Below are 12,554 nucleotides of genomic sequence, written 5' to 3'. Positions count from 1 at the left end.
GAATACGCAGAACAGGCAACACGCAGAACAGGCAACACGGAGAACAGGGAACACGGAGAACAGGGAACACGGAGAACAGGGAACAGTGGTCACAGATTGAACACGGAGAACAGTGAACACGGGGAACAGTGAACACGGGGAACAGTGAACACGGGGAACAGTGAACTCAGAGAACAGTGGATACAGGGAACTGGGAACACAGAGATCAGTGAACACAGAGAACAGTGAACACAGAGAACAGTGAACTCAGAGAACAGTGAACTCAGAGAACAGTGAACTCAGAGAACAGTGGATACAGGGAACTAGGAACACAGAGATCAGTGAACACAGGGAACAGTGAACACGGAGAACAGTAAACACGGAGAACAGTGAACACGGAGAACAGGGAACACATGGAACGGTGAACACATGGAACGGTGAACACAGGGAACGGTGAACACAGGGAACAGGGAAGACAGAGAACAGGGAACACGGAGAACAGGGAACACGGAGAACAGGGAACACAGAGTGAACAGTGAACAGTGGTCACAGATTGAACACGGAGAACAGTGAACACGGGGAACAGTGGATACAGGGAACTGGGAACACAGAGATCAGTGAACACAGAGAACAGTGAACACAGGGAAGAGTGAACACAGGGAAGAGTGAACACAGGGAAAAGTGAACACAGGTAACAGGGAACACAGGGAACAGCGAACACAGAGAACAGTGAACACAGAGATCAGTGAACACAGAGAACAGTGAACACAGGGAAGAGTGAACACAGGGAAGAGTGAACACAGGGAACAGGGAACACGGGGAAGAGTGAACACGGGGAAGAGTGAACACAGGAAACAGTGAACACAGGGAACAGTGAATACAGTGAACATTGTACACAGAGTGAACACGGAGAAGAGCGAACACAGAGAACAGTGAACACAGAAAGAGTGAATGGAGAAGAGTGAACACGGAGAAGAGTGAACACCAGAGTGAAAACTGAGAACAGTGAACAGTGGTGACAGAGTGAACACGGGGAACAGTCAACACGGGGAACAGTGAACACGGGGAACAGCGAACATGGGGAACAGTGAACATGGAGAACAGTGAACACGGGGAACAATGAACACGGAGAACAGTGAACACGGGGAACAGTGAACACGGGGAACACGGGGAACAGTGAACACAGGGAACAGTGAACTCAGAGAACAGTGAACACGGGGAACAGTGAACTCGGAGAACAGTGAACACGGAGAACAGTGAACTCGGACAACAGTGAACACGGACAACAGTGAACACGGACAACAGTGAACACGGAGAACAGGGAAAACGGAGAACAGGGAAAACGGAGAACAGGGAACACGGAGAACAGTGAACACGGAGAAGAGTGAACACAGGGAACAGTGAACACAGGGAACAGTGAACACGGGAAACAGTGAACACAGGGAACAGTGAACTCAGAGAACAGTGAACACGGGGTACAGTGAACACGGGGAACAGTGAACTCAGACAACAGTGAACACGGACAACAGTGAACACGGACAACAGTGAACACGGAGAACAGTGAAAACGGAGAACAGGGAAAACGGAGAACAGGGAACACGGAGAACAGGGAACACGGAGAACAGTGAACACGGAGAACAGTGAACACGGAGAAGAGTGAACACAGGGAACAGTGAACACAGGGAACAGTGAACTCAGAGAACAGTGAACTCAGAGAACAGTGAACACGGGGAACAGTGAACACGGGGAACAGTGAACACGGGGAACACGGGGAACAGTGAACACGGGGATCAGTGAACACGGGGAACAGTGAACACAGAGAACAGGGAACACTGAGAACAGGGAACACAAGGAACAGGAAACACAAGGAACAGGAAACACAGGGAACAGGGAACACTGTCAACAGGGAACACTGTCAACAGGGAACACAGTATGTACAGCGTGAACACAGAGAAGAGTGAACACAGAGAACAGTGAACACGGAGTAGAGTGAACATGGAGATCAGTGAACAGGAGATCAGTGAACACGGACAACAGTGAACACGGACAACAGTGAACACGGACAACAGGGAAAATGGAGAACATGGAAAACGGAGAACAGGGAACACGGAGAACAGGGAACACGGAGAACAGGGAACACGGAGAACAGGGAACACAGAGTGAAAACTGAGAACAGTGAACAGTGGTCACAGAGTGAACATGCAGAACAGTGAACATGGGGAACAGTGAACACGGAGAACAGGGAACACGGAGAACAGGGAACACGGAGAACAGTGAACACAGGGAAGAGTGAACACAGAAGAGTGAACACAGAAGAGTGAACACGGAGAAGAGTGAATACGGAGATCAGTGAACACAGAGTGAACACAGAGAAGAGTGAACACAAAGTGAACACAGGAAACAGTGAATACAGAAAACAGGGAATACAGAGAACAGGGAACAAGAGAACAGTGAACACAGTGAACACTGAATACCATGAACAGTGCACACAGAGTGAACACGGAGAAGAGTGAACACAGAGAAGAGTGAACACAGAAAGAGTGAACACAGAAAGAGTGAACACAGAAGAGATAACACGGAGAAGAGTGAACACATGGAACAGTGAACACAGGGAACAGGGAACACAGAGAACAGTGAACACAGAAAAGGGAACACAGAGAACAGGGAACACAGAGAACAGGGAACACAGTCAACAGGGAACACAGTCAACAGGGAACACAGTGAACAGGGAACACAGTGAACAGTGTACAAAGAGTGAACACGGAGAAGAGTGAACACAGGGAAGAGTGAACACAGGGAAGAGTGAACACAGAGAAGAGTGAACACAGAAGAGTGAACACAGAGAAGAGTGAACACAGAGAAGAGTGAACACAGAAGAGTGAACACGGAGAAGAGTGAACACGGAGAAGAGTGAATACGGAGAAGAGTGAATACGGAGATCAGTGAACACAGAGTGAACACAGAGAAGAGTGATAACAGAGAAGAGTGAACACAGAGAAGAGTGAACACAAAGTGAACACAGGGAACAGTGAACATAGGAAACAGTGAATACAGAGAACAGGGAACACAGAGAACAGGGAACAAGAGAACAGTGAACACAGTGAACACTGAATACCATGAACAGTGCACACAGAGTGAACACGGAGAAGAGTGAACACAGAGAAGAGTGAACACAGAAACAGTGAACACAGAAGAGTGAACACAGAGGAGTGAACATGGAGAAGAGTGAACATGGGGATCAGTGTACCCAGAGTGAAAAAAGAAAACAGTGAACAGTGGTCACAGAGTGAACATGGAGAACAGGGATCACGGAGAACAGGGAACATGGAGAACAGGCAACACGGACAACAGGCAACACGGAGAACAGGCAACACGGAGAACAGGCAACACAGGGATAAAACTGAGAACAGTGAAAAGTGGTCACAGAGTGAACACGGGGAACAGGGAACACGGGGAACAGTGAACACAGGGAACAGGGAACACAGAAAACAGTGAACACAGGGAACAGTAAACACAGGGAACAGTAAACACAGGGAACTGGGAACACAGAGATCAGTGAACACAGGGAACAGTGAACACGGGGAACAGTGCACACGGGGAACAGTGAACACGGGGAACAGTCAACACGGGGAACATTCAACACGGGGAACAGTGAACACGGGGAACAGAGAACACGGGGAACAGGGAACACGGGGAACAGGGAACACAGAGAACAGGGAACACAGTCAACAGGGAACACAATCAACAGGGAACACAGTCAACAGTGTGTACAGCGTGAACACGGAGAAGAGTGAACACAGAACAGTGAACACGGGGAACAGTGAACACGGGGAACAGTGAACACGGGGAACAGTCATGACGGGGAACAGTGAACACGGGGAACAGTGAACACGGGGAACAGGGAACATGGGGAACAGTGAACACAGAGAACAGGGAACACTGAGAACAGGGAACACAAGGAACAGGAAACACAAGGAACAGGAAACACAGGGAACAGGGAACACAGTCAACAGGGAACACTGTCAACAGGGAACACTGTCAACAGGGAACAATGTCAACAGTGTATACAGCGTGAACACAGAGAAGAGTGAACACGGAGATCAGTGAACACGGAGATCAGTGAACACGGACAACAGTGAACACGGAGAACAGGGAAAACGGAGAACATGGAAAACGGAGAACAGGGAACACAGAGAACAGGGAACACGGAGAACAAGGAACATAGAGTGAAAACTGAGAACAGTGAACAGTGGTCACAGAGTGAACATGCAGAACAGTGAACACGGGGAACAGTGAACACAGGGAACAGGGAACGCACAGATCAGTGAACACAGGGAACAGTTAACACGGAGAACAGGGAACATGCAGAACAGGCAACACGGAGAACACGGAACATGGAGAACAGGGAACACGGAGAACAGGGAACACAGAGTTAACACGGAGAACAGTGAACAGTGGTCACAGATTGAACACGGGAAACAGTGAACTCAGGGATCAGGGAACGCATAGATCAGTGAACACATGGAACAGTGAACACGGAGAACAGGGAATACGCAGAACAGGCAACACGCAGAACAGGCAACACGGAGAACAGGGAACACGGAGAACAGGGAACACGGAGAACAGGGAACAGTGGTCACAGATTGAACACGGAGAACAGTGAACACGGGGAACAGTGAACACGGGGAACAGTGAACACGGGGAACAGTGAACTCAGAGAACAGTGGATACAGGGAACTGGGAACACAGAGATCAGTGAACACAGAGAACAGTGAACTCAGAGAACAGTGAACTCAGAGAACAGTGAACTCAGAGAACAGTGGATACAGGTAACTAGGAACACAGAGATCAGTGAACACGGAGAACAGTGAACACGGAGAACAGTGAACACGGAGAACAGTGAACACGGAGAAAAGTGAACACGGAGAACAGGGAACACAGGGAACGGTGAACACAGGGAACGGTGAACACAGGGAACAGGGAACACGGAGAACAGGGAACATGGAGAACAGGGAACACGGAGAACAGGGAACACAGAGTGAACAGTGAACAGTGGTCACAGATTGAACACAGAGAACAGTGAACACGGGGAACAGTGGATACAGGGAACTGGGAACACAGAGATCAGTGAACACAGAGAACAGTGAACACAGGGAAGAGTGAACACAGGGAAGAGTGAACACAGGGAAGAGTGAACACAGGTAACAGGGAACACAGGGAACAGCGAACACAGAGAACAGTGAACACAGAGAACAGTGAACTCAGAGAACAGTGGATACAGGGAACTGGGAACACAGAGATCAGTGAACACAGAGAACAGTGAACACAGGGAAGAGTGAACACAGGGAAGAGTGAACACAGGGAACAGGGAACACGGGGAAGAGTGAACACGGGGAAGAGTGAACACAGGAAACAGTGAACACAGGGAACAGTGAATACAGTGAACATTGTACACAGAGTGAACACGGAGAAGAGCAAACACAGAGAACAGTGAACACAGAAAGAGTGAATGGAGAAGAGTGAACATGGAGAAGAGTGAACACGGAGAAGAGTGAACACCAGAGTGAAAACTGAGAACAGTGAACAGTGGTCACAGAGTGAACACGGGGAACAGTCAACACGGGGAACAGTGAACACGGGGAACAGGGAACATGGGGAACAGTGAACTCAGAGAACAGTGAACACAGGGAACAGTGGACACGAGGAACAGTGAATACGGGGAACAGTGGACACGGGAAACTGTGAACACGGGGAACAGCAGACACGGGGAACAGCGAACATGGGGAACAGTGAACATGGAGAACAGTGAACACGGGGAACAATGAACACGGAGAACAGTGAACACGGGGAACAGTGAACACGGGGAACACGGGGAACAGTGAACACAGGGAACAGTGAACTCAGAGAACAGTGAACACGGGGAACAGTGAACTCAGGGAACAGTGAACTCAGAGAACAGTGAACTCAGACAACAGTGAACACGGACAACAGTGAACACGGACAACAGTGAACACGGAGAACAGGGAAAACGGAGAACAGGGAAAACGGAGAACAGGGAACACGGATAACAATGAACACGGAGAAGAGTGAACACAGGGAACAGTGAACACAGGGAACAGTGAACACGGGAAACAGTGAACGCAGGGAACAGTGAACTCAGAGAACAGTGAACACGGGGTACAGTGAACACGGGGAACAGTGAACTCAGAGAACAGTGAACTCAGACAACAGTGAACACGGACAACAGTGAACACGGACAACAGTGAACACGGAGAACAGGGAAAACGGAGAACAGGGAAAACGGAGAACGGGGAACACGGAGAACAGGGAACACGGAGAACAGTGAACACGGAGAACAGTGAACACGGAGAAGAGTGAACACAGGGAACAGTGAACACAGGGAACAGTGAACTCAGAGAACAGTGAACTCAGAGAACAGTGAACACGGGGAACAGTGAACACGGGGAACAGTGAACACGGGGAACACGGGGAACAGTGAACACGGGGATCAGTGAACACGGGGAACAGTGAACACAGAGAACAGGGAACACTGAGAACAGGGAACACAAGGAACAGGAAACACAAGGAACAGGAAACACAGGGAACAGGGAACACTGTCAACAGGGAACACTGTCAACAGGGAACACTGTCAACAGGGAACACAGTATGTACAGCGTGAACACAGAGAAGAGTGAACATGGAGATCAGTGAACACGGAGATCAGTGAACACGGACAACAGTGAACACGGACAACAGTGAACACGGACAACAGGGAAAATGGAGAACATGGAAAACGGAGAACAGGGAACACGGAGAACAGGGAACACGGAGAACAGGGAACACAGAGTGAAAACTGAGAACAGTGAACAGTGGTCACAGAGTGAACATGCAGAACAGTGAACATGGGGAACAGTGAACACGGAGAACAGGGAACACAGAGAACAGGGAACACGGAGAACAGGGAACACAGAGTGAACAGTGAACAGTGGTCACAGATTGAACACGGAGAACAGTGAACACGGGGAACAGTGGATACAGGGAACTGGGAACACAGAGATCAGTGAACACAGAGAACAGTGAACTCAGAGAACAGTGAACTCAGAGAACAGTGCACTCAGAGAATAGTGGATACAGGGAACTGGGAACACAGAGATCAGTGAACACAGAGAACAGTGAACACAGGGAAGAGTGAACACAGGGAAGAGTGAACACAGGGAACAGGGAACAGTGAACACAGGGAACAGTGAACACAGGGAACAGTGAACAGAGGGAACAGTGAACACGGAACAGGGAACGCATAGATCAGTGAACACAGGGAACAGTGAACACGGAACAGGGAACGCATAGATCAGTGAACACAGGGAACAGTGACCACGGAGAACAGGGAACACGGAGAACAGCGAACACGGGGAACAGGGAAAATGGAGAACAGCGAACACGGAGAACAGGGAACACAGAGTGAAAACGGAGAACAGTGACCAGTGGTCACAGAGTGAACACAGAGAAGAGTGGACACGGGGAACAGTGAACTCAGAGAACAGTGAACACAGGGAGCAGGGAACACAGAGACCAGGGAACAAGAGAACAGTGAACACAGTGAACACTGAATACCATGAACAGTGCACACAGAGTGAACACGGAGAAGAGTGAACACAGAGAAGAGTGAACACAAAAAGAGTGAACACAAAAAAGAGTGAACACAGAAGAGTGAACACGGAGAAGAGTGAACACGGAGAAGAGTGAACACATGGAACAGTGAACACGGGGAACAGTGAACAGAGAACACGGAGAACAGGAAACACGGAGAACAGGGAACACGGAGAACAGGGAACACAGGGACCAGTGATCACAGAAAAGGGAACACAGAGAACAGGGAACACAGAGAGCAGGGAACACAGTCAACAGAGAACACAGTCAACAGGGAACACAGTGAACAGGGAACACAGTGAACAGTGTACATAGAGTGAACACGGAGAAGAGTGAACACGGAGAAGAGTGAACACAGGGAAGAGTGAACAGGGAGAAGAGTGAACACGGGGATCAGTGTTCCCAGAGTGAAAAAAGAGAACAGTGAACAGTGGTCACAGTGTGAACACGAAGAACAGTGAACACAGAGAACAGTGAACACACAGAACAGTGAACACGGGGAACAGTGAACAGGGTACACGGAGAACAGGGAACACGGAGAACAGGGAACACAGGGACCAGTGATCACAGGGAACAGGGAACACAGGGACCAGGGAACACAGGGACCAGGGAACACAGAGAACAGGGAACACAGTGAACAGGGAACACAGTGAACAGGGAACACAGTGAACAGGGAATACAGTGCACAGTGTACATAGAGTGAACACGGAGAACAGTGAACACAGAGAACAGTGAACACAGAGAACAGTGAACACGGGGAACAGTGAACAGAGAACACGGAGAACAGGGAACACGGAGAACAGGGAACACGGAGAACAGGGAACACAGGGACCAGTGATCACAGAAAAGGGAACACAGAGAACAGGGAACACAGAGAACAGGGAACACAGTCAACAGGGAACACAGTGAACAGGGAACACAGTGAACAGTGTACATAGAGTGAACACGGAGAAGAGTGAACACGGAGAAGAGTGAACACAGGGAAGAGTGAACAGGGAGAAGAGTGAACACGGGGATCAGTGTACCCAGAGTGAAAAAAGAGAACAGTGAACAGTGGTCACAGTGTGAACACGAAGAACAGTGAACACAGAGAACAGTGAACACACAGAACAGTGAACACGGGGAACAGTGAACAGGGAACACGGAGAACAGGGAACACGGAGAACAGGGAACACAGGGACCAGTGATCACAGGGAACAGGGAACACAGGGACCAGGGAACACAGGGACCAGGGAACACAGAGAACAGGGAACACAGTGAACAGGGAACACAGTGAACAGGGAACACAGTGAACAGGGAATACAGTGCACAGTGTACATAGAGTGAACACGGAGAAGAGTGAACACGGAGAAGAGTGACCACGGAGAAGAGTGAACACAGAGAAGAGTGAACACAGGGAAGAGTGAACACAGGGAAGAGTGAACACAAAGTGAACACAGGGAACAGTGAACACAGGAAACAGTGAATACAGAGAACAGGGAACACAGAGAACAGGGAACACAGAGAACAGGGAACACAGAGAACAGGGAACAAGAGAACAGTGAACACTGAATACCATGAACAGTGCACACAGAGTGAACATGGAGAAGAGTGAACACAGAGAAGAGTGAACACAGAAAGAGTGAACACAGAAAGAGTGAACACAAAAGAGTGAACACGGAGAAGAGTGAACACATGGAACAGTGAACACAGGGAACAGGGAACACAGAGAACAGTGAACACAGAAAAGGGAACACAGAGAACAGGGAACACAGAGAACAGGGAACACAGTCAACAGGGAACACAGTCAACAGGGAACACAGTGAACAGTGTACAAAGAGTGAACACGGAGAAGAGTGAACACAGGGAAGAGTGAACACAGGGAAGAGTGAACACAGAGAAGAGTGAACACAGAAGAGTGAACACGGAGAAGAGTGAACACGGAGAAGAGTGAATACGGAGATCAGTGAATACGGAGATCAGTGAACACAGAGTGAACACAGAGAAGAGTGAACACAGAGAAGAGTGAACACAAAGTGAACACAGGGAACAGTGAACATAGGAAACAGTGAATACAGAGAACAGGGAACACAGAGAACAGGGAACAAGAGAACAGTGAACACAGTGAACACTGAATACCATGAACAGTGCACACAGAGTGAACACGGAGAAGAGTGAACACAGAGAAGAGTGAACACAGAAACAGTGAACACAGAAGAGTGAACACAGAGGAGTGAACATGGAGAAGAGTGAACATGGGGATCAGTGTACCCAGAGTGAAAAAAGAAAACAGTGAACAGTGGTCACAGAGTGAACATGGAGAACAGGGATCACGGAGAACAGGGAACATGGAGAACAGGCAACACGGACAACAGGCAACACGGAGAACAGGCAACACGGAGAACAGGAACACGGAGAACAGGCAACACAGGGATAAAACTGAGAACAGTGAAAGGTGGTCACAGAGTGTACACGGGGAACAGTGAACACAGGGAACAGGGAACACAGAAATCAGTAAACACAGGGAACAGTAAACACAGGGAACAGTAAACACAGGGAACTGGGAACACAGAGATCAGTGAACACAGGAACAGTGAACACGGGGAACAGTGCACACGGGGAACAGTGAACACGGGGAACAGTCAACACGGGGAACAGTCAACACGGGGAACAGTGAACACGGGGAACAGGGAACACGGAGAACAGGGAACACAGAGAACAGGGAACACAGTCAACAGGGAACACAATCAACAGGGAACACAGTCAACAGTGTGTACAGCGTGAACACGGAGAAGAGTGAACACAGAACAGTGAACACGGGGATCAGTGAACACGGGGAACAGTGAACACGGGGAACAGTCATGACGGGGAACAGTGAACACGGGGAACAGGGAACACGGGGAACAGGGAACACGGAGAACAGGGAACACGGAGAACAGGGAACACAGAGTGAAAACTGAGAACATTGAACAGTGGTCACAGAGTGAACACGCAGAACAGTGAAAGCAGGGAACAGTGAACACAGGGAACAGTGAACACGGAACAGGGAACGCATAGATCAGTGAACACAGGGAACAGTGAACACGGAGAACAGTGAACACGGAGAACAGGGAACACGGAGAACAGGGAACAGTGGTCACAGATTGAACACGGAGAACAGTGAACACGGGGAACAGTGGACACAGGGAACAGTGGACACAGGGAACAGTGAACTCAGAGAACAGTGAACTCAGAGAACAGTGGACACAGGGAACAGTGGACACAGGGAACAGTGGACACAGGGTACAGGCAACGCAGAGATCAGTGAACTCAGAACAGTGGACACAGGGAACAGTGAACACAGGGAACAGTAAACACAGGGAACTGGGAACACAGAGATCAGTGAACACAGGGAACAGTGAACACAGAGAACAGTGAACACGGGGAACAGGGAACACGGAGAACAGGGAACACGGAGAACAGGCAACACGGAGAACAGGGATCACGGAGAACAGGGATCACGGAGAACAGGCAACACGGAGAACAGGCAACACGGAGAACAGGGAACACGGGGAACAGTGAACTCAGAGAATAGTGAACACAGGGAACTGGGAACACAGAGAACAATGAACACAGGGAAGAGTGAACACATGAACAGTGAACACAGGGAATAGGGAACACAGGGAACTGGGAACACGGGGAACAGTGAACACGGGGAACAGTGAACACGGGGAACAGGGAACACGGGGAACTGGGAACACGGGGAACTGGGTACACGGGGAACAGTGAACACGGGGAACAGTGAACACGGGGAACAGGGAACACGGGGAACAGTGAACATGGGGAACAGTGAACACGGGGAACAGGGAACACAGAGAACAGGGAACACAGAGAACAGGGAACAGGGAACACAGGGAACTGGGAACACAGGGAACAGTGAACACAGGGAACTGTGAACACACAGATCAGGGAACACGGGGAACAGTGAACACAGGGAACAGTGAACACGGAACAGGGAACGCATAGATCAGTGAACACGGAGAACAGGGAACACGGAGAACAGGGGACACGGAGAACAGGGAACACGGAGAACAGGGAACAGTGGTCACAGATTGAACATGGAGAACAGTGAACACGGGGAACAGTGGACACAGGGAACAGTGAATTCAGAGAACAGTGAACTCAGAGAACAGTGAACTCAGAGAACAGGGTACACAGGGAACAGTGAACACAGGGAACAGTAAACACAGGGAACAGTAAACACAGGGAACAGTAAACACAGGGAACTGGGAACACAGAGATCAGTGAACACGGGGAACAGTGAACACGGAGAACAGGGAACACGGAGAACAGGCAACACGGAGAACAGGCAACACGGAGAACAGGCAACACAGAGAGAAAACTGAGAACAGTGAACAGTGGTCACAGAGTGAACACGGAGAACAGTGAACTCAGAGAACAGTGAACATGGGGAACAGTGAACTCAGGGAACAGCGGACACGGGGAACAGCGGACACGGGGAACTGTGGACATGGGGAACAGCGAACACGGGGAACAGGGAACACGGGGAACAGGGAACACGGAGAACAGGGAACACAGAGTGAAAACTGAGAACAGTGAACAGTGGTCACAGAGTGAACACGCAGAACAGTGAACAGGGGGAACAGTGAACTCAGAGAACAGTGAACACAGGGAACAGGGAACGCATAGATCAGTGAACACAGGGAACACGGAGAACAGGGAACACGGAGAACAGGGAATACGGAGAACAGGGAACACAGAGTGAACACAGAGAACAGTGAACAGTGGACACAGATTGAACACGGAGAACAGTGAACACGGAGAACAGTGAACCCAGGGAACAGTGAACTCAGAGAACAGTGAACTCAGAGAACTGTGGGGACAGGGAACAGTGGACACAAGGAACAGTGGACACAAGGAACAGTAAACACAGGGAACTGGGAACATAG

The sequence above is a fragment of the Hemiscyllium ocellatum genome, chromosome 31 (assembly GCF_020745735.1).
Source record: "Hemiscyllium ocellatum isolate sHemOce1 chromosome 31, sHemOce1.pat.X.cur, whole genome shotgun sequence".
Classification (NCBI taxonomy): Eukaryota; Metazoa; Chordata; class Chondrichthyes; order Orectolobiformes; family Hemiscylliidae; genus Hemiscyllium; species Hemiscyllium ocellatum.
The sequence above is the reverse complement of the archived record's forward strand: the minus strand, read 5'-3'. Positions refer to the sequence as shown.